We start from the raw sequence: 21427 nt of genomic DNA on the forward strand, positions 1-21427 counted from the left end.
AAGATAACTGCTGGGCAGATCAGGCAGTAGGCCTTGTGCTGAACAAAGATAGAACCATGGATGCCAGAGGGGTTAGAGTAAAGAATAATACTGTGCCGATGGCCCATGTGCAGAGTGAATTCGGTGAGGCCATATGCCAGAGGAGGGCGCAGTGAAGGCAAACGTACTTCTGTACTGATCGGGCTGTCACCCGTGTGCGGAGTAAGGTCTGTGACGCTGTATGCGAGAAGGAGCCACCTTGAAGAACAAGGAACATTGCCTGGTTCAGCCATGGTTGAGAGGACGCCGTGGTGACCTACGTGTGCCCGAGCTCTGAATGAGGATCTGAACCCAAGCAATCATCCCCATTACCTGTGAGTAAGATCAGAAGAACTTACTGTCTCACCGGAGAAAGTGATGTGGACGCCCAGCCCCTGCCCTTGCAGAGCCATGGGTGCTACTCACAGGTAGAAACCCTACACGACGTTCGAGACAGAAGCGCTCCCAGGGACTCAGTAGTGCAATCCCTGCAGATGCAGGTAAGACTAATTGCAGAGTTAGAAGGGTGCTGGAACACTTTTGAAAGAGTTGGTGTGGTTGAACTCCTGAGATTCAGATTACCAGTGGGGCTTAACATGAATGTCGCCTATAGAGAATGGGGAATAACCATTACGACAGGTATGTCAGACTCATCTATCTGCCTATCGAACAAAAAAGGCCCAACCTCAGGGGACGATGTGTATTGTTTGAGTACACCATATTTTACTTTGTTTTCCTATATAAATACTCCTTTTTAGGTCGAGCCTATAGCAGCGCGCATGCGCTGCTTGCTCGACTTTTAGTAAGGGGCTTCAGAAATCGCCCCAAGCTCACCACACGCACGCGCGTGTTTTTTTTCTTCCTCACATTCTAATGGGCTTTGCGTGCGCCTTTCAAATAAAGACAGCACGCAATTGGGCAAAGGCGGGTGCATTTCCCCCTTTGCTCCGCCCACGGCCTATTGGAGTCAATTACCCGCACAGGCCACATCTGTTTTCAATTATCGCGCCCAGACACGGGCGAGATAATTGAAAACAGATCGCTCGCTGTGGCGCGCACGCGCGCACCACTCGTGGGCTTGCTTTAGAAGCAAGACCAATGCAAAAATACTGGGAACAGGGCTCTGTATGCCTGTCACTCGTCATGACACGACCAGTTGCAGACCGGCCTACTTTTTAACCAGTTTCAGTCACTGCAACTCTTGCAACATTTCTGCAGAAAACAGTAGCCAATTAGGAAGCAGACTTTGCACTCCTTGCGCCGGAAATCGCAAGTGGCGGCTATATTCATCTTTTAACTTTTTGTGTCATTGACTGTGGAGCGAGGAGGGCGCTGCGCACTAATCCAAGCGTGTGAAAGCTCTATGGATGCGTTCCTGCCGCTTGTCCTAGGCTCCAGACCTCGCTTTATTTTGCGACATCAAAAGAGCACAAAAAGTCAATGGGTTCTGCCTTGAGCACCTCCCATTCTGAAAGGGGATACCCCTCTGTGCCCGTGGTGAAACTGCCCCAGTGAGGTGCCACTATCGGGACAGCCGCGCGCACCCCGAGCGGATGCACAGGGACGCATAAAACACAATGTTAAAAGTTGTTTAATGGAAACAAGTGGGGTGTGTCATACAAAGCAATGTTTACAAACTGTCCAATGTTTAAAAGGATAAATAAAAGCAATACTCTCGCCTCGAGACGGTGATCTGTCACTCTAATCAGCTGCAATTGATACTTTAGAGGAGAACCATCGAAAAATAGCATCGCGTTCACAGGCAGAGGGGTCCCGGGGCTGTTGTATGGCCCAAGAATGCCCTAGCAGAGATGGCTCGACTAGAAAGTGGCGTGGTGCTGGGCTGATGGCAGCACTCGAAATGACAAGGAACTTCCGATATGCGAAAGAGGGAAACTACTTTTTGCCAAATATTTGTTTGGAACTCAGCAGCGGAGCACTTGTGTGTCGTTATCAACAGGGAAAAAGAAATGGTGTGGGTTTATGACAAGGAGGCGACCTGACGCAGATATGCGCGCACACACCGTATGGTAGCAGACACACAACTACTACCCTGGGTCTGACTGACTGCTATCAGACACAGACTAACACTGTTTGTGCTGCAAGAGTCTCCAAGACGCTCAGGGAATCTTCCCGACGAGTAAGGTGTCTCCCCGGTGCTGATACTGACTCGATCGTACCGAAATATATCTATCGGCATCTAAAATCTTTCACAAAGTACAAAGACTTGGCCTAAAAAGCAATGAATAGATCGCGTAATCTAGGTCTTGTCATATATGTGACACCAAGTAGAAGGCTGACACGGTTCTACGTGATAAATTAGGTGATACTTTGTAGTGTTCTGTGTCACAAAACTCGAGCCCAGCATGAAATACAATCACAATTAAAAAGAACGTCCAAAGAATTTTATATTTTACAATACATTGAAATATGTAAAAAAACACCAACTTTTATGTTATGTTATATTATATGTCTTATAGAGCGCATAGCTGCCCCAGCTAAGGGGCGTATCAGCACTAGCAACTACAACTGTTAAAAGAGACGACTATGAGAGAGAACACCGGGCCTATGATGTCGGGAAGAGATTAATTTGAATGGCTTTACGAAACTCCTGTTCATGAACTTATATCTCCTCCAATGCATTTTAAACACCATGTTTAACACGCATTAATTATGATTTCACATGTTCTTTGAAAAAAATCCCCATGCACCAGCGATTTATTTTTACAAAATTAAAATATAGTGGTAATCAAGTATTTTTCTTTATTGACTTCATGTCTATGTGTTCCCTTGTGGGCCCGCAGCATTTACATTATTGACGTCACGTGTATTTCTTTGTGCGTCTGTGACTATCGGTGACTAAGTGGCTGTGTTTGTGTGTGCTCTTGTGAGCGCATAGTATTTGTCGTTATTGACTTCGTTTGTGTGTGCCCGTGTGAGCGCGTAGTATTTGTCATTAATTACATCGTGTAGGTTTGTATCTGTGTATGCGTCTATGATTACCATGGCTATGTGGCTGTGTTTGTGTGTCCTTGTGGGCGAGTAGGATTTGTCATTATTGAATTCATGTGGGTCTGTATTTCTGTGTGTCCTTGTGGGCGCGAAGGATTTGTCATTGTTGACTTCATGTGTGTTTCTGTGTGCCCTTGTGGGTGTGTAGTATTGGTCATTATTGACTTCATGTGTGTTTGTGTGTGCTGGTCTTCGTAAGCGGGTAGTATTTGTCATTATTGACTTCATGTGTGTTTGTGTCTGCGTCTGTGACTATGGGTGACCATGACTGTGTTTGTTTGTGTCCTTGTCAGCGCGTAGTATTTGTCATTCTTGACTTCATGTGTGTTTGTGTGTGCTTCTATGATTATCATGGCTATGTGCCTGTGTTTGTGTGTCCTTGTGGACCCGCAGTATTTGTCATTATTGACGTCTCTTGTTTTTGTGTGTGCGTCTATGACTATGGGTGACTACGACTGTGTTTGTGTGTGTCCTTGTTGGCGCTCAGTATTTGTTATTATTGACTAATTATTGATTAGTTATTGACTTAATGTGTATTTGTTTGCGCGCTTGTGACTAGCGATGGCTATGACAGGTTTTGTGCTCATCTGTGCCTGTGCCCTTCTGAGCGTGTACTTGTCATTATTGCGTGCATGTGTTTTTCCGTGTTCCTGTTTGTGTGTTCCATGCGTCCTCCTGCGGTCATATTTTGCCGTAGGTCTCGCAATTATGCAAGGTTAAGCTATTGGCATTGTAAATGACAATGCCTTTTACATATGTTTTAAAATCCAAAACATAAATAAAAGGCATTGTCATTTACAATGCCAATAGCGCAACTTGCGTAAATGCGAGACCTATTGCATTGCAAATGCTTGTTTCATAAATGTATTTGACTAGACAATTGTTCATTGCTGCTGCTGAATGTATTTTGAGTTATGAGCCTATGTTAACCCCTGCATCTCCACCCTCATACCTGCCCTACCGAGAAGCCTTGGATTGCCTGGTCTATCCCCACTACCGCTGAGAGCAAAGTGCAGAAGGTGGACTCCACCCAGGGGCTCAGCACCCATACGGGGTTGGGCCCAGATGGCATCAGGAGTGAAAGGCCTCAACTTCCACGGTTGGGCCCAGTAGCTCCTGCCATACATGCCAATATTTTCGATTCATGCAGGAGACTCGCGATTTATGAAGCCTAGAATGGTTTTATCATAGATGTCACCCACCTGAAATTGCCTCTGTGTTAATAGTAATCAATGGGGAAAATCCATTCTCCCAATTTATTTTTCAAAATCTCCAACTTTCTTGTTCTAAAATGTTGGCATGTATAGCTCCTGCTTGCCCTGTGGCCCGCTGAAACAAGCATTGGCATAGCCAATAGGTCTCGCCTTTGGGACATTATAAGTGTTTAGCCATGCAACAGTTGATGTTGCACCAAGGATATTGTGCTGCATAATTACATACTTATAAGGTCCCGAAGGCGAGACCTATTGGCTATGCCAATGCTTGTTGTTTTGGAGTCATTTTAATGAATTAAATATTACTACATTTTCTAAATTGGTTTGGGATTTGTGTTGTGTTTTTCTTATTACTGTTTGAGCGCTGCTTAAATACTTTGCACATTGCTACTAGAATAAGCGTTACTGCGTATGTGCCAAGCCACCAGAGGGTTAAGCACAGGGTTATTTAGTAACTCTTGTGGTTTATGCTGACAAGAATTGTGTTTATTATTGGAGTGAGGCTTTCACCCTTCTCAGCTAATAAACCAGTTTCTTACAGGGTGCACCTCAGCACATGTTGAAGTGGAGAAAGTATCAGTGATGATTATGACTAAGGGGAATGCCTTAGGCCAGTAACAAAGTTTACTGTGATGGCAGTAAATAAATGGCGTGTGCATGATAAAACAGCAATTGCAGCCACATGTTGGGAGTCACAATTTTGTAAGAGTGTGTAGCTGTATGGGAATTCATATTTTTGCTGAGTTTTGTTATGGCCATCTGATTTAATCTCTGCAGTTGCCTGCTAAACAAGGCCAACCACATGTCCCTTTTTTAAAAGGACTGTTGTTTTTATTTTGAATATGTCATTACGGCCTGGCTGTAGACCAGCTATTGGTTTTTCCTTCAGGCTATCTTAACTTTGTTGGCTTTCTTCTAAGGCGTTATGACTATTACTTTATCATTCATGTAGGAGTGTTATCACCGGTGGAACTCACTCCTACAGATGACTGGTTGATTGGTACCTGCCCTTTCAGGACGACTAAGCTTCTGCAGTTTTGTGTATTCTTCCCACCAAGATGCTCGGAGGTTAGCAAAAACTAGTGAAGCAGCTCTTAACAAAACCATCAAATAAATAAATAAATACCTATTATTTTGAGAAGCAAGCCATCTGTGTGCATCTTCCTTGCACAGTAGTACAAAGTACAGGTATGGAGAATAGTAATGAAGGATATATAAAGTCCACTTACTCATCAACATATCATGTGATTTCAGATGCCTTACTTTCCACCAGTAGCCTCTGGTGTAAACATAATCATACTGTATAAAATGTGATTAAACCTTTAAACATTTAAAGTAATGTCCTTGTAGCATATAGATTTTCTGGACTGAAAAGGCAGATGGTAGGGTTACATTTCTATTACCTGCCGCACAAGCCAATCATATAGCTTTGTGATACTTCACAGTTTAAACCTATTGACAGAGTCAAAAGCAAAACTCAAATCTATAAAAGACTTCTGCAAGAGGCTCGAGTTCTGAGGAGTTGAGAAGAGCCCGCATGCTTGTGGTTGTTCTTCCAGAAAGAAACTTTCCACTGGGATCCAGAGTGCAGTGGGGCCTGATAAGGGTCTGTACAAATAGAGAGATTCCCAGACATAGCGCTGAAGGGGCTGAGGTCAGTAGAACTAGAAGAAAAAACGTGCTAGGAATTTCTGCATCTACACACGCACATGCACGCACCCACACCAGTGAGCTGCCGCGCCACAGTGTTTGGGAGGAACTCCAAGCTAGTTAACACCTGTCGAGTTGGCACAGTCCCACAGATACTAGATGTATTTGCGCCCGCCAGAACTACCACACAAGAGTAGCACGCTAGTGGGCATCAGTAAAAGGTTTGTGTGATGAAGTGTTGGTGGCAGGCTGTGAATATTAAGGGAGTGGTTTAGGTTGAATGTACGTAGAAGAAATAAGGAGGGGGGGTGAATGTGTCTGCTGTAAATAGTAATTTGAGATTCTTTAGGAGAGTATAAAGACAATTGCGGTGAACGTGTGTTTCGGAATAAAACCTGTATGTTGAATGTGATGTGGCATGCCATGGGATTTATTACAGAAGCAGGTGGTGTTGTTGGGGTCCAGTAGAACAACTGATAATGTGGGCAGACGGGCTGTAGGAAGGGTGGTAACTTGTTTAGGTATTTGCAGGAGGTCTGAAGGCAAGGGCAATTATGGCATGAGGTTATTTTTCCTATATGAAGGAGGATGTGTGTGGTGCAGAGGGATAAAAAAACGAGACACAGCCCGAAACAATACAACAGTAGCCAGATATTTCCGAGTGGAGAGGACAGACCACATAGGAGGCAGGGTGCCATCAAATGGTGGTAAAGAATTCCCAGGTGCGAGGGAAAGTATTTTGTGGGTGCGAGAAAGTTGAGACGGGTGTGGGTGGTTTTGGTAGACGGGCAGCACATTCAATCAATCAATCAGACATTTGTAGCGCGTGCTACTCACCCGTGAGGGTCTCAAGGTGCTGGGGTGGGGGAGCAGCTACTGATCGAACAGCCAGGTCTTGAGGAGTCTTCTGAAGGTCAGTAGGTCCTGGGTCTGTCGTAGGTGGAAGGGGAGGGTGTTCCATGTCTTTGGGTCGAGGTGGGAGAAGGATCTACCTCCGGTGGTAGTTCGGTGGATGCGTGGGACGGTGGCGAGGGTGAGGTCAGCGGAGCTGGCGGTTGGGGGTGTAGAAGGTGAGTTGCTTGTTGAGGTATGTTGGTCCGGCGTCGTGGAGTGCTTTGTGAGCGTGGGTGAGGAGCTTGAAGGTGATCCTCTTGTTGACGGGGAGCCAGTGCAGGTCCTTCAGGTGGGCGGTGATGTGGCTGTGGATGTCGAGAATGAGGCGTGCGGAGTTGTTTTGTATGCGTTGGAGTCTCTTCTGGAGTTTGGCCGTGGTTCGGACGTTGCCGTAGTCCAGCCTGCTGGTGACGAGGGCCTGGGTGACCGTCCTTCTGGTTTCGGTGGGTATCCATTTGTAGATCTTGCGAAGCAGGAGGAGGGTGTTGAAGCAGGAGGAGGAGACGGCGTTGACTTGTTGGGTCATTGATAGAGAAGAGTCCAGGATGAACCCCAGGTTGCGTGCGTGGTCGGTGGGTGTCGGCGCAGTTCCCAGCAAGGCTGGCCACCAGGAGTCGTCCCAGGCGGATGGGGTGGAGCCGAGGATGAGGACCTCCGTCTTGTGCGAGTTCAGTTTCAGGCGACTGCTATTCATTGTGCATTCATTGCCGGTTGTGGTGAGTGGGAGGACTACCCTGCGAAAGTAGGTAGGGCAGCAAGCAGTGTGAATTGTCTCTGGTGCAGCAAGAATGTGTAGGAACTGTGCAGGAGGACAGATTTCAGCAGGGAGCAGGCATAGGAGTAGCTGAAAGCCTATCCCTGCAGAGGAGGGGAGGGCAGAAGGCACAAGTCGAGAGAAGCCTCTCGGGAGCCGGGGTGGACCTCCTTACCACGCGCACACTAGCGCAAAGTTTGTGAAAGAAGCTGCGGACGCCGGAACTCCTCACTCATGGAAGGTGGTGGGAGAGGCACGGGCGAGCATACACCGCTTGGTGGACGGATTTGACTTGGGGTGAGGCGGGACTGGCCTCACCTAGGGTGGAGGGACTGGCCTCACCTGGGGTGGAGGGGAGCTGTTGCTGGGCTGGCCGGAGATGTTTTCACTGAGCGAGCTGGAGCCATGGAAGAGGAACCACCCGGCCCATAGTCTCAGGTGAGCAGCGTGTTTCTAATGACTCTGCACGTCACTGCGATCGATCACGTGCGCGCACTTTCACACATCCTCTCTCAGGGGGCCATTTCAGGGACACACATTCGCATCGAGTACAGTCCTGTATGCGTGCGATTCCGATACGGCTCCTAAGTTAACCTGGTTTAGAAAGTCAGTAACTTCTAATTTTGATGATTAAGAATTAACGTGTCTTGTGGAAGGATATCACGTTGCAGGCCATAGCCACCATAGAACTTTTTTAAGTTGGATACAGGTGGCGGTGAGAATAATGCTTCCACGCGTGTGTGTGCATGTAGGACCGGGGGTCACCAGGCCCTCTGGGGGTAACGTGACTCGAGCAGGTAGGCACCCAAAGGCTTACGTGAAAAGTGACCATACAGCACACACATCCACTGAGACAGAAAACGCACGCAATAATTGAAACCACACCAGTAGGTTGAATAAAACCAATCCGTTTTATCTAGATCAACATCAGGATCAAAAGCATTAACACATCAAAACCTGGCATGGCATCAAAACGCGGCACCTGGCGATCCTGGGGAGCGTCAAACAAAGCATTTATGCAAAGCGCTGCACATAGCAAATTATTAGCGCTTCAAATAGAGCATTTCAACATAGCGCTGCACATAGCAATTCAATAGCGCTTCAAATGGAGTATTTTAACATAGCACTGCACATAGCAATTCAATAGCGCTTCAAATGGAGCATTTTAACATAGCGCTGCACATAGCAATTCAATAGCGCTTCAAATGGACTATTTTAACATAGCGCTGCACATAGCAATTCAATAGCGCTTCAAATGGAGCATTTTAACATAGAATTGGAGCATTACATCTAGCCTGGAACTAGGGCATTAAACTTCACAAGCCATTACAGCGCTAGACATTGCTTTTCCACTGAGCGTAAGACGCTGTAGGTCATAACGCTAAACAGGGCAATAACACAAGGCACTAGTCGTAGCACGGAATCAGAGCCTGACTCTGTCAAAACTCAAGTGCTCTGCCTGGCAGTACATCAGGGCCATACGGGGGCAGGCAATTTGGCATCACAGGGAAGCGCGACTCAGTCGAGCAGGAGTACCACCTCCTAACAGGGAGGGTTAATCAGTGCCTCCAATATATCCGGTCTATTAGGCACCTGCTTAGCCCTTCACCGGGCGCGAGTCAAGGAGGTCATGGGCAGACCTATGCCCCACTCCGGGGTAGTTGGAGGGACCAAGCGGCTCCACGATAGAGTTGCCCGGGGGAGGGGCGTGCTCCGGGCCTCGGAGGCCTCCCGCCCTCCTCCCCGGGAATTACCTGTCTCTTCGGCCTCACGCGTAGCCCTTGCGCCGGTCTCTCCTTGGCGGGAGGGCTCACGGCTCCCGGAGCCCCTCCCGCTCGTTGGGTGAGTTTCCCGGTTCCGTCCGGGGCAGGGAAGGCCTCGGGCCCGGGCCCACGGATGATGGCTGGGATTCCCGCGTTGCGGGGCCTCCGGCAGATCTCACCGTCAGCTCCCGATCTCCGCACAGTTAAGGAGTCCGGCAGAGGTGCTCCCGCAGCCGCCAATGGCAGTGCGGCCTGCGGGGGCGCGGCCCAGAGAACGAATCCTGCAGCGGCGGGGGCGGCGTTGAGGAGCCCGCCCCCGTCAGGTGACCCTGGCTTCAGCTTCAGGGCCTAGCGCGGCCCTCGCGGAATTCTGGCACGCGTTGCTCAGGCTGCAACGGCAGAGGCGGGGCCCCGGGCTTCTCCGCGGGCCCCGGTGACAGCAGGGACAGGCTTTCCGGCCCCGGGCCGCAGCGGTGAGTGATTTTTATGGCCCCCAGCAGGGAGGGGGAAATTAAGGCCCGACTTGCAGCTTGAGGGTGACAATCCGATGGGAGTCCAGCGCCGAGCAGGGCAGCTGGGACGGCAGGCCACACGTCAGGGGCAGGGCAATATCGGGGGGACGTCAGGGAGCGCAGGGGTAGCACAGCGCTGGTACCTGGTCGATCCCCCAGCAGTTCAGTAGTAAGTTCTTTGGTGAGTTCTTTGGTGAGTTTCTTGGCGCTGGTTGGATCTGGCGCCCTTGATAGTTTTGTTCCTTGGGGGGGGGGGGGTAGGTTGAGTTGGTGACTGAAGGGAGTTCCCAGTCAGGCTTGGTAGGTTGTCCCTGGGTTCCCCTCCCGCTGGGCCAGATCTGTGGGCTAGTTCAGGATCCCTCACTCAACTTAAAAGGCAGCGCCTAAGCCCTGTCGCTTTCAGTGGCATAAGTCCCTGACTAGGCCCTACCGCCTAAAACTCCTGCGTAGGTTCCCCCAGGTCTGCGTCGCCCCAACTATAGTTTCCCCTCGCCCTGTGGACAGTTAAGGGGTGTAGGTAAGCTCAGGGCCCAGCACACAGGCCCATGAGGCGGCAACCCCTGGCAGAAGGTCCCCTCTCTCTCAGTTCCACGCTCTGACTGAGCACATGGCAGCCCAGCTCCGCCCTTTATACGCCCCTCACCCCACCTTCCAAACAGTACCAGAAGCTTCTAGAAGCGTCTGGGGAAACTGTGTCTAACTGGCCTAGGGGGAGGGGTAGAGCACCCTGGGTGCCAGGCTTCCTTCCAAAAGCTGGGGTTGCTGGGAAATAACCACTAGACTGTTAACCCAGCTCAGGCAGACGGCACAACCACACAGCTATGGCATCCATTTTAAAAGCTTTAGGTGTAAATGGGAGAACTCAGTCTGCATACATCTTTGAACAGTATTCAATATTTGCATTCACATAACATGCGATTTCCCACAAAAGCGAAAAATTTCAGGGAAAAAGGGCCAAGTCCAACAGTGCAGCTTTTGAAAACAAAATAAAAAATGGGCATTATACAAACATAGACGCAGGACTACCATTTTTTATGGACCGAGGAGCACAGAAAGACTTGCAGAAAGCCAGGGCTGCCGACTTTGGAAATCGTAAACTAGATTCCAGTATCGGCATCGACTGAACATCCTGTAATTTGGGGTAAATTACTTACTGCCGAAAAAATACATGCAACCTTTGTAACTGCTGCTCGTGTAAATGCTTTCAGGTCGAGCTTTCGCTATTCAAAACTGCAAACAGAATAAAACAAGGACAAATGCGTCTCACTCTCGGCATAGCCCGCGGGTTAACTCACACTCGGTAAACAAGTGGGAGGGGTGGGGAGTGCGGCCGAGAGCAGGGGCGCGCAGGGTTTATCTTGCGGGAGCGAGCGCGATAATTGCTAACAGATGGCGCCGCTCGCTCCCGCAAGGGAAACGCCAAACGTGCACACGTTGCAATTGAAAGCAATGCAAAGCGTGCACGTTTTTGGGCAAAAAAGCTGATCGATTTCAAGAGGTCCCGCGACACCTAAAAAAATCACTATAAGACATGTCCTAGAGCTGCCTTAAACCCTAATTGCTAATTGAAGTTAAAAAGAAAGACAGAAAAGCTGTGTTAAAAAAAGACTAAAGGCTGCTTTATATAAAGCAAAATGTAATTTTTATGTCGGATCTGTTGCAGAATCTTAAAATGTAAACAAATGGCTGGTGTTTTTCTCTGGTGGTGAGAACCTTAATTGAGATAGACGTTTAAAAAAAATGCCTAAAAAAAGAGATTCATGTATATTACCTTATCCTAAAAAGTATGCATCAGTTATATTTTTCTAGATAAAAATGGCGAAAATAACGTGCATTGGTGGTAAACTGGAGATTAAAAATGGTGTTTAAAGGCCTCCGGTTTCAGCAGGAACATGCAGTTAGAAACACCTCCAGAAACACCTCCTTGCTGCTATTATCCATACAAAAATTGGACACGATAAGAGAACAACCTGAAAACGAGGCTTGAAGCGCATTGCGTCCCGTGGATAACGTGTACACGGCTCCAGTTATAGTTTAATAAAGGCGGGGACCTCCTGCCTGGATGTCCATACGACTGTCTGCACCGCCCGCGTCTCCCGCCAGGTCGCCACTTCAGAAACAGAAGACGGACGACAAAGAGAAAGCCACCAGCGTTTACAACTGAAACTCAACATAAAGGCAGAGTACATCTTGGAAAGAAGTACATATTCGTTAACATGTGCAATTCAGTTTCAAAACTGCAAGGAAATAAATTATATACAAGGAAAGGGCGTTTTATTAAAATCATGAAGAGTGATTAAAATCTAACCATTACGAATAGCCTCATATTGGATACGAAATATTTCTACGACATTTTCTAAATAAGCGTGGATTTTTATAAATGGTTACGAAAAAAGAAAAAAGAAAGACTAGTGAAGAAGATCACTGATTATCTGATAGTTAAGTCCCCGAAAGTTCCTAATATTGCACGGAAGCATATCTCATCTAACATGGCCGTCGCATTCCGTTGTCGTTGTCCGTCTTCGACGCTTATATCCGTCTGGCCGCCCGGTCGCTTTTTGCCCATCGTGGTCGCGCGCGTGTGACGCCGGAACGGCGACGGCGGCCGTGAGGGCTGGAGACAGAGAAAGGGGGAAAAACGGGGGAGACGCTGTTGAGGGGGCCGCGGCGAAGTGCCAGGGCAGGAACTGAAGCGGCGGACGAGGGGCGCTTCGGTAGGCCGTGGCGGTACGAGGTCCCCCGCGGAAGAGGGCGGCGCGCGGGGGATGAAAGAGGAGGAAGTGAGGGGCGCGTGACCGGGAAAGGTGAGCGGCCAGTACTCTAGGGGTGGTGAGGGAGGAAGGGGCCTCTAACCGGTCCCGACAGGTGGCCTGTTTGATAGGGGAAAGTGAGATTACCCGGGGGAAAGGGGGCATGGTGGGAAGAGACACCCCCGCCCCTGGGGGAGGGGGCGGCTTGTAAGACCTGGAGGAGTTGCAACTTTGTTGTGAATGGTAAGATTGCAGAGGCCCCTCCCCTTGCAGAGGTGATTGGAAAGGGGTGGGGGGCACAAGTGCCTTTCCCCAGACTTCGAGATGGCAGCTGATAGTGAGACCTCTACGGCGGGTGTTGATACCAATTGATCCTTATTTAGTCTCCATGATTTCTTTATTTTAGTAAACGAAGTACCAGTGTCTTCAAGACATTTCACGATATTTGAGGTTCAGTGCATATCAATGGCAGTTCAACTTGGATGAGTATTTCCATGTCAAGTGAAACACCCTTGTCGCAGTAGTTGTAACCTGTTGATTGCTGTTAGCTTGTTGAATAAGGAGTGAGTGGCTGATGGTATCTGCGGTCAGCTGAAGAAGTAGCGGCTGGTAGGCATTGGCTTGACGGCAAAGGGTGATGAGGTGCAAAGTTGGCTGGTAAGGTTGATGTCTGGCCGGTGGGTCAGGAATAGTGATGCAGATAAAGCAGCCTTCTAGTGTTGGGTATAGTTTGGAGGCTAAAGGGCAGGGGTGTGGAAGGAGTGGAAGCTGGCATTGGAAAAGCCCCCCCCCCCCCCCCCAAAATACCTGCTATAGGTGACTTATTTTGTCCTCGCTGGAACAACAAAATATCTACCCTCTGTTCATTAAATTCTCTCTAGAATGTGCTTACCTGTTGTGGCACAATAAAGTGCAATGGCATGGGGGTGCGAGACGTTTTATGATGATTTATTTACTTTTATATCTTCTAGGCAGAAAATAGTTTTGTATCAGTACCTTACCTTCCATTTCAAGGATTTGAAGCAGTTTCAAGATATTTTAGGGCTTCTCGTTCTTCAAATGGGTGTAATTTCTAATATTTGTTTCCCTCGTCTTCATTGCTTTACTTTGCTTGTGAAAAAGTGTCGCTTAGTCGTTGAATGTCACTCCTAATTACACTGAAATAATGAAAATGTCACACAAGAATCCGAAACCTTGGCAGCTATGCAGAAGGAGAGTCCTAGTAAAGCCAACATACGTTACCAAAGGAATGTGTAGAGGATGCATACAGTGATCATCATGGATAGTTAAAACTAGGCCTGGGTGGTAAATTCCGTTCCGCTCTCGGAATTTAGGTAATTTCGCGTTCTGCGGAGAACGTGGAATTGCCCAAAATTCTGCTTTCCAGGCGGCTTCGTGGAATTTTTGCTTGTTCGCGATCTCAAAATGCGTGTTCGCAAGATATTTCCCCCTGAGCATGCAAACAGCGGTCGCGAACAGGAAAAAAGCATCGCGAACAAGCAATTCTGTGTGTTCGTGGAATTTCTGCGGGTTCGCGGAGATTTTAAACCATTTTGCGGAGATTTGCGTAACGCGACTACGCAAATTCCGCCCACCCCTAGTTAAAACAACTTGCCGTACATGAAATGCGTATGGCACATTAATTTAAGGAAACAACAAATGCAACTAAACTGTTCACACTACAGCTCTTCAAATTTCAGTCAGAATGGATGGGTTAGAGGATAAAATGCAGCATTTCTCAATTTGCTATTTATTTTGCTTTTTTAACTTTCTCTCCTCTGATGCTTATCAAGCCACATGATGGCCCATCATTTCCCCCCCCAACAGTAGCATGTCCATATGTTTTGCATCTAAACCTCATGTGCGTAGCTGATTCGCCAGTCCAGCAGATGCCCTTCTCGCATTTTGTACACTGTTGATTAAAAAAGAAAAGTGTTTTCTAATGCTGAATAGCAGAACAAAACAAGCATTGGCATAGCCAATAGGTCTCACTTTTGGGACCTTATAAGTGATTAGCCATGCAGCACTAGATGTTGTTTAATGAAGGATATGAAGGATATTGTTCTGGATAATTAAACACTTATAATGTCCCAAAGGCGAGACCTATTGGCTATGCATTGTGGGGGCCTTATAAGTGTTTAGGTAGAGCTTTTGACTTTGCCAATGTTTCTAAGCTGTGCTGTAGAGAAGTGTGGCTGCTGTGCAGCATGCTGAGAAGTTGAATGATGTGTTTAATGGAGGCAGAGATTTTTCCCCTAGTTCTTCCTGCTAGAAATCAGCTGTATCAATCAGTTTAAAGCTGCCTGAGGGTATAGAGATTTAGTCATTAGAAATAACTTTTCTCACAGGCAATCTCATTTGTTTATTTTCATACTTCTCTGCTCACCCTTATTTGGAGTGCACCACCCTCATTTGCCCTCCAAATAAGCAAAATGCCTCCATTAGACTTGTACTGCATTATCTTCCCTGAAAACCATCATTCTCTTAATGAATTTTTATCAGCATTGACTTTAATGAGAACCAGCCTCCAAAACCACTAAATACTATCCTCTTTAGAGATTCAAAGGTTGAAAAGTAGGTTTTATCACTAAAAGCCACAGACGCTGGAAGTAGGGGTGATGCAGTACCCCCAAAATAAACATGCTGGAATTCAGAAAGTGAGCAATAAAATGCTTTTACATTTTGTTTTTATCTTGTCACATTTGCTACGCTTTCAAAGATGGTCAAATGTCAGGCTTTTTTTTGGAAAATTGGTACTTGTTGTTTTAACGTGGAGTGTGGAGTTTACTTTTCTTTCTCCGAATGTAAAGATAGAGGATTTTGTAAAGCAAACTGACAATCTTGCTGGGAAGCAGGGAATGAAAAGAAAGGCTCAATGATGCCAGTTTGTATTTTTAAAAGTAACAAATACCTGTAAATGATGTACCTAATATTTCAAGCCATATCAGCAGTTAGAAAAATGCATATGTAAATCTGATGTGTGATGAAAACTAGGATCAAAGGAAACCAATACACTTTACTTGATGATGTGCAAATTATAAATATTTGGTGAAACACGATTTCCTCGCATTATAATGTGTGTGCCATTTAGGTTTTATCAGTAAAACTTCGTGTCAGTACAAATATTATTTCACTGGAAAAAGTGAATTTTTTTAAATGACAATCTGCAACAACACCATGGCTTACTTGTATATTAGCGACCGCGTGCTCTACAATGCCCCACTGGACACACAATACACCCTTACCATGCTCTATGTTGAATGGGTGTGGCTTATTTACTATACATACTTGTGCATTTTTCACAAACCATATTACTTTGCTGATTCAAAATTGATATCAGCACCCCTACTCCGAAAATCGTAGTGGTGTCGGTTGAATATTAGAAAGTTCTGACATTATGACATGTTCACGACGCTAAAAAAACCACGTCATGAACATGGCTGAACAAACTTACTCAATGCAGCAATCATTAATGAGGTTGTTTTCATTTTTAACTACGTACGTTAATAACCGATGACTAGAAATACAGCGGAGCCAGTGACTGAAGGAAACTCGTTCTGCCACTTTGCGAATGATCACAGGACAAAGCTCCGCCCAAGTCTGCTAAAAACCTTTACTGTGGTAGGAGGAAAAGGAAGACACCCCACCCACATGATAATAAATATTCGCAGTCTGCCAAAAACCAACGGGAAGTTGGAAACACTAGTCCACATGACCAGGGATCAGAGCCAGTTATCACTCCTGAGCATATTCTTTAGGTTGATTCATAACACGGAGAAAGTTATTCTAAAACCTGGAAGAAAATAAGACACGTCAGTGCGTCTATACGCTTGATCATTTTGTGGGGTTGAAAAGTACGGGTTATAACATAACGGAAAACTGTTTGAAACACAAGCCCTGCAGGTGTGTATGGAGGGAAGCGAGTTGAGACACGTCTCGCAGCGTCGACGAGAGACTCACCTTGAGACATGCCATGATGGTCTCTGGTCAGAGGGAGGAGGAGTAGAACTGTGGGGAGATCATCTGTGGGAAGGAGAGTACAGTTAAGGATGAGGGCGAGGGTCACAAACGAAGAGGGGCTCAGTTTCATACAGAGCTCTCAAGATTCCAGTTTCCACGAGCGAGTAGCTCATACAAAGCAGGGGTGCAATCTGGATTTCGCGGCTGCGAAAGTGATCGTGCACTGTAAGGGTGCCGCGAGCTATGCGATGTGTGCGCACCATGACGAGAGAGGAAAGCCAGATGGCGCCTCTGCTCGTCATTGTGCGTGTAACCGCACGCTCTATGCCACCCCAAAAGCTGTGGTCTACTTTTGAAAGCCCACTCACTAAATGTCTCGCCAGAGCAGCGCATGCGCTGGCTCAAGCGAGACCTAAAAAGCACCATATGCATGTATACATGTACATTGGAAATAACAGTTGCCATTTTTAGGTCGAACCTAGCGGCAGTGCGCATGCACTGCTCGCTCTGCGAGGCATGCTGTAGTAGGGTTTAGGTCGAGCCTAGCGCCTTGTCTCCATTTGTTACAGCCCATAAGGACTGGACCCTTTACTGGTCATGCTACATCCTCTGCTTTATCATGGCTAACAGAACTAAACTATTTAAAAAAAAAAAAAAAAAAATTTGCAGTGCGGTCCGCTTTCACTGTAGCGGCTGCGCTTATTTTATTTTAACTTGCAGCTCGGACCTCTCACTTTAGCATTTGCTGTTTACTTTTGTTTGCGCAATTGTTGTTCATGTGGAGTAATTTACAACTATTTCTCGTGTCTTCCACAGCTGCCAGGGGTGCGGGTATCTGTTGTTAATGTAAACCAACTCCGCTTTGAGGGAGGTTACGCCAGTTAGTTTACACAAGGCTTTTCTGCACGCGCCTTAAGTGCCAGGTCGCACTTCGTAGCTGTTCATCCTTCAGAGGTCTACAGTAATACAGTTTGTCTTTATTAGACGCAACCATTACAGCGCCGATCCATGCGCTACTTCTTTTTGGGCAGTTTTGTTTAGTGTGGACTCGGCTGGAGAACTTTCCATGAGCACCAGATTACGTTACACAAGACCAGATTAATTAATTTTGTTAGGCACAGCAATATTAAGTGCTTTGCCCAGAATCGCATGATTTCGAGCTGATAACTGGACTTAAACCTGGTTCCAAAGTCGCCAGCTCTGGTCACTGGCTGGGACTGAAAGGCAAATGTATTCGTTAGAAAAAAGTTTATCGAAGAGTCGAGGTGGCCCGTCAAAAGAGATGTCCACAGTAAGGTGGCTTGAGACATCCCTGGAGGTTTGTTATACCATGTTTCGTTGGAGCTGTTTTCAGGCGAAATGAAAGGGTGGTGTCGAAAATCCAGGGGTTTCTCCAAACTTTTCTGGCCCAGCGTTGGAACCATAGCAAGGATCAGAGGCATATACCAAATGTCAACAGACTTCAGGATACCCAAGTCCCTCACATCTACCTAAATATTCGATTTAATTCTACATCATGTTTTACCGATTGTAGTGCATGCATTTGCCTTTTATTTATTTTCCCCATTAAACTAATTCAGGAAAAGAGACTCGGAAACAGGGTATAGATGGCACACACATGGGCCTTTCACACGAGGTGCACTGCAATGTCTTTTAGTAGTTTCTCATTTTTACGTCTCCGATGAAATGTGTACTTTTATTGTAGCGCATTCCTGTTTTCATATTAAATAATTTGTTTGCTTTGGTTATTTAATTAATTCACTGTTTTCTTCTGTGTGAGGGGCACAGGTGGAGCTAGAGCCAGTCGCGTCACGCCAAGCTTGGTTCTGTTGTGGTGAAAGGCAGGCATTTTTACCTAAACAAGCATTTGCAATGCAATAGGTCTCGCATTTACGTGAGTTTGAGCTATTGACATTGTTTTGAAAACAAAAATAAAAGGCATTGACATTTCCAATGTCAATAGCTCAAACTCACGTAAATGTGAGACCTATTGCATCGCAAATGCTTGTTTAAATTGACTTTGAAGATCGCATAGGCTGGTCTTCGAGCTGTACATAAAAAAAAAAAAAGAATACGACGTGCATGAAAGGGCCTTTTAAAAACTGAGTGGCCTGAATATTTAAAAAAAAAGGACGCAATGGGCAAGAAGTTGGAGGGTACAAATGAACAAGTGCAAAACATGGTGGGTGGAGGCAGGTAGGAACTGGCTGTGGAAGCTTAAAGAAAATGACGAGTTGGGATTTTTGTTTAAATATTGGACGAAATGGGAAAGTGCAGCACAGCTCACGGGGATAGCAGGAATGTAAGGAGAACAAAAGCAGCATGGCATAGTGCAAGAAAACGCATGGTTTTGTTAGTGGTTTTTAGCTATGCTGTGCAGCATGACTAAACTAAAAGAAAAACGATTGTCATTTTGTGGGTGGGGAGGGCAAGCACATCACAGGGCGCGGGTAAGAAGCACATGGGTGAGAGGGATGCAGCATGGAGAGGGAAAGAGAAGGAACCTAGTGAAACAGCTGGAAAGCTTGCACTCTCTTAGAGTGCCAAACAAAAACGGAAAAAAGCACCTGAAAATAAAAGCAGTGTAAGGACACAAGTAATGCGTCCATGCTCCAAGGAATGGACAAACGCAAGAAGAGGAAAGGAAGTCCACACACTAGTGAATAAGAAGTAAGCATATGAGTGACAATGAAGGCAAACAATAGTAAGTAATGGCAGGCTGTAAGCCCACTGTAAGTTAACAATATTTGCAGCAGTCTGCATGCACAGTCTAGTAGTCTTTACTTAACAATTAGTTCTTGAATGTGAGCATTAGGATACAAGTTATCCATTAACAAGGATGGTAAAGAACCTGTGCTGTAGGGTAGGGAGACACGAGAAGGAAAGCCATCAATTAAGATGTGTGGAATTGTGATTGGCAAGAAATTCAACCAGTGATGGGTTGATCCAAAGCCCACTGTAAGTATTTGTACTGTACACAGTAGTTAAGTGGCTGCATTTGCTCAGTGCAGCTGCTGGACATTAGAGGGTGTGGATGCATCTCTTACACGGTAAAATCCTGAACATTGCCAGCCACATAGGGCAGGGCTTTAAATTTCCTGCAGACCCCAAGAATCTAACCACTTGCCAGCTATTCTCAAACCTTCTACCCTAATCCCAGTTTTGGGGTGTAACGTAAGCCACTACTTCCAGGGGCTTATTGGACCAAATAATTAACTTCACAAACAGTATCTGGGTTTAGAGCCAGCAGAGGTTTAGAATTTAAATGTATCTGAGGGGGCTTTTTCATGGCAGTGGATGACAACTAGTCTTCTGTTGCTTTTGTCGTTTTGGATCGTACTGCAGCACATGATGTTGAAAAGACACTACTCACCAGTCCAAATGAATCACTATGGCTTTCCAGCTCAGCAGCCAAATGGATTGGTGCAAGCACATATTGGTAGTTATTGCGGCGTCAGGCATTATAAAAATATGGGCTTTACCATGTGTCTCTTGTCTCGCTCTGTAGAGGGAAAACCTTGCTAGCGTTTGATATGAATAAATTGTTGAGTTCAGTTTCTGGTATTTCATGGACACCCATGATCAGTTACTGGAACAGCTGAAATGTTGACAAGGGCTAGGTTGCTTTTGGGTTTAAGTGAAGAAGAGTGAGGCGTTAACGCCTCAACTGTGGCATGGTGTCCAGGAAAGTAATGACCATTTATTAGCAAGAAGAAAAGTGTCCAATCCAGAAAAATTGAAAAACCAAGTAAAGTGTTGGCCAAACATATATACAAGGAGGGACCAGGTAAGTGTGTGTTAGCCATGAAAAGAAAACACGGTCCCAGTGTAGGCAGTGTCTAGAAAAGTGGGACTGTCAAGAGTCGGATGAAAAATAATCTATTCCCACGAAATACCCAGAAGCAGTTTGTGGGAAAACAGGAACCACAGTTGTAGCAAGAAAACTGGTAGATTCCATGAAGGGTGGATCATTATAAACATATATCTGCAGGAGATGCAGGTACAGTGCTCACTTCCCTTGTGTGGGGCTCACAAACTGTAAAGGAAAGTCCTTTGAGGTAGAGAGAGAAGTTGGGGAGCTACCATGGAGTCCTTGGAGCCTACTTTTTAGAATCAGCCACATAATGTAACTTTACTTGATCAATGGAAACAAAACGATTGTCTTTACAACCAGCGAGCGGTGGCAATAGTAGGGTTCTTGTACCTTGAACGCAAAGGACTAGTACCGGTGCACAGTATGATGGGCCATATTCCTTTTCACCGCCATCTTCTCTCGAACAAGATCCCCCACTTTTGGAATTCATCCAGAAGTTGCTGGTTGCTCCTTGATTCCGGCAGAGGTAAATTTCTTCAACTGTTCGTTAGTTTGGCCGTCGCAGAAGTTTTGTAAATCCTGTAAAACAGAAGGATCATTTACGTCAAAGGGTGAGACTTCCGGCATGATGTCTGGAACATACATTTTGGTGCCAAAGAGGACCTAGGATCTTCCGGCCACACAGATCTTTTAGGGAGATTATGAAGTGTTCTGAATTTCCATCAGTATGGTGGGGAGAGGAGCAATGCACTTCTATACCCGTTGAAGCCCTAGAATCGCTATATGCTCTTGAGGCGAAAGCAGGGCGCTGGTCCGAGTGGAATGTAGTGCATTAATGTGTTCTGATAAAGACTTGCAAATCTTTAATAATGTTGTGGCCACACCCAGAGGAACCTCAAGCAAGAATCAACTGCAAGTAGGATAAATGTAAACTCTCCTTACGAATAAAGAGGACCAGAGTGGTACAAATAAATGCAGCTGAAAGGTTGGTTGGAATCAACAGGTGTCTGCAGGGGGCGAGACCCGATGGAACATTTAACCTGTTGACAAATGTCACAACAATGGACATAATTCTTGGCCTGTTAG

The 21427-nt window shown here is 46.3% G+C and overlaps 1 protein-coding gene across 2 annotated transcripts in view; it reads left to right on the forward strand.

Moving 5' to 3' along the window:
* Positions 1-12377: 12377 nt before the first annotated feature.
* Positions 12378-21427, forward strand: part of SENP3 (SUMO specific peptidase 3) — a 253052-nt gene continuing 244002 nt past the window's right edge. Inside the window, exon 1 of one of the 2 annotated variants that reach the window (XM_085639232.1) lies at positions 12378-12621. The gene's annotated coding sequence lies outside the window, so the exon portion shown is untranslated. The remainder of the gene's footprint in view (positions 12622-21427) is intronic. The other variant, XM_085639231.1, reaches the window with a different exon arrangement.

The sequence above is a fragment of the Triturus cristatus genome, chromosome 12 (genome assembly GCF_964204655.1).
Source record: "Triturus cristatus chromosome 12, aTriCri1.1, whole genome shotgun sequence".
In the NCBI taxonomy this organism is placed as follows: domain Eukaryota; kingdom Metazoa; phylum Chordata; class Amphibia; order Caudata; family Salamandridae; genus Triturus; species Triturus cristatus.